Here is a 2,343-nt window from a genome sequence, read left to right as displayed (position 1 = left end):
TAAATAAGTTTACTTCAGTAAGCCGATAGGGATCGACACATTTGGAGACATAACTACCACAACAAAGATTCCATCGTTGTAATAATAGCCTTAGTGCTGAATTATACTCCTTAAAATATGTCTCGGGCATTTTTTTCAAGTACCTTGTAGGCAACAACAATGACAATGATTCTAGGGAATGAAATTCTCTCGCAACACAACCTAACTTGTATATACTGATTGTAAATTCACCTAGCTGTATGAAAATCAAAACCAATCGTTACATAGGTTATCCAAAGAATTGATAAACAGACTTTAAGAGCAAAAGTGTTTTAACCTGAACTTCCAAGAAATCATCAAAGCAGAAGTGGCTTCCCTCCCATCAATAAACTTCCAGGTGAACAGGACAAGCACGACCATGGAGAATCATACCTGAATACCTGAATGGAGAGTCATAACTGTCCTAGCAATAGCACATCTCTTTGTCCCTCCTATATTCTTCAATCACATCAGAATACTAAAATTGACCATACATCGTTTTCAAGAGAACAAAAATGATCGATCAAACAATTGGTCTAATTCAAAAGTTTGTGTCCTTCATTCTCCAATGGTGGAGGCAGATGGTGTTGACGGCGAGATCAGCTGGGGAAGTCGCGGTGGCACCGCGTGCTCTTTGATGGCTGGAACAACAGCAGCACGAGCTGTTGGTGGTGGTGGCGGCGGTACTTCCTCTTTGATGACTGGAACTGTAGGGTAAGTTGTAGGAGTAGGAGACGGAGACTTGGAAGTCCACCCTTGGTTTGATGATCCAGGAGAACGAGGCGACTCTTGTTGTCGAGCCGGCTTGCAGGGCTGAACCTTTGCACATACTGCATTATTCTGCTGATGATCTGAAACAGTAGGATATGATTAAGTAGCAGTTCGAAAAAGGAACAAATTATAGTTGCTCATGATTCATACCTGGCATTGGCAGAGGCTTTGACTAGTCGAATGGGAACTCGGAGCCCTTGAGAACGTACTCTGTTCCTTGCGTGAGCAGCAGCAGATCATCCACAGACAGATCGTGCCACACGAATCCAGTCTTGTAGCTCCTGCATTGCATCGTTGCCTTATGAATAAACACAATATTTGTCGGATAACAGACAGGTCTCGAGATTGATGGGTATATGTATGTACGTACCTCTTGCAGGACCAGGAATACTTGGCCACCATGCCCTTCCCTCTCAGGGCGTCCAGCCGGCCAATCACATCTGAAAAAATTGCAATCATTCATGGTAAGTCATCATCCTACAATAAACTACTGATCAGGCACCAGTTGCAGCTTACTAACTAACCTCGCAGGTAGAGGCCTTGTGGGGAGGCGAGGGTCACCTCCATGAAGTGTGGGTGCTCTAGGTGGTGGTTGCGGCAGAGGTAGTACACCACCGCCGCCCTCATCCCTGGCCCATGCCTCTTGGTCGCCAGTGGCGGCTCCGGCTCCACCCTGACTGCCTTGGTGCGCATCCCGGACGGGCTGGCGCGCCGCCTCGCCCTCCCCTCCATCGCTCTCCGTGGATCCTCCGACTATAAGGGTGTATGTGTGTGTATGTACAGTCTGATCAACCTACACTGCAGACATTATCAGAAATAGCAGTCAGTGACCAATCAGTCTGATCTTCCTCTGTCTCTCTTATCTATAGTAGAGTGCCCGTGCGTTGCCATGAACAATACATGTATATATATCAAGTTCACAGAGGCAATAGAACAAATTATCTATAGTTTCCTTGTGCTCTAGATTGTAGGTTCATCACAGGTGCAACATAAGAGATTAAATTGCTTTGGAAAATATAAAGATAGCAAATGAAAAAATCAGCCGCTGCCTACCGGACTCAGGTTGGCAGCATACAAACATATATACAGACCATGAATGTACTATGACTTCAGAAGAATATACATTAATCTGCCATATTGTAGGGAAACAAATCTGGAGCACAAAGTAGAGAGATACACATGTAACACACGTGCATAATATAACATTACCTGAATGTAACAAAATATAATTGTATTTTCTAATGGAACAAAATAGAGCTGTGGGCATTAACACTGTATCTGGGCATGGTACTCAAGATGCTTCTTTATTTTTTGTTCTTATTACATCATGTACACTTCAAAGAGAGGCGCCGACTCTACAACTTTTCAAGCATCAAACTATATAAGAGTAATTACCCGTGCATTTTGCCACTGTTTGTTAGAAATACATCACATCAGAGATGCAGAACCCATTTTCTCTTAGGTCAATAACAAACATTAAACCTTCAAGACGGGATTAGCAATTCCGTGGAACATTAACTTCTCCCACTGGTACAATACACTCTTCAATTTTGA

General features: G+C 43.5%; 1 long non-coding RNA gene across 1 annotated transcript; it reads right to left on the bottom strand.

The window, feature by feature from the left end:
- Positions 1-360: 360 nt before the first annotated feature.
- On the bottom strand, positions 361-1,374 carry LOC119326663. The gene is made up of 3 exons (XR_005158101.1): positions 1,160-1,374; positions 940-1,070; positions 361-869 (listed from the first exon to the last, which is right to left on the bottom strand). It is a non-coding gene; the product is annotated as an uncharacterized LOC119326663 (long non-coding RNA).
- Between the last annotated feature and the right edge of the window lie 969 nt (positions 1,375-2,343).

This window comes from Triticum dicoccoides, chromosome 6B (genome assembly GCF_002162155.2).
Source record: "Triticum dicoccoides isolate Atlit2015 ecotype Zavitan chromosome 6B, WEW_v2.0, whole genome shotgun sequence".
In the NCBI taxonomy this organism is placed as follows: Eukaryota; Viridiplantae; Streptophyta; class Magnoliopsida; order Poales; family Poaceae; genus Triticum; species Triticum dicoccoides.
The sequence above is the reverse complement of the archived record's forward strand: the minus strand, read 5'-3'. Positions and strand labels throughout refer to the sequence as shown.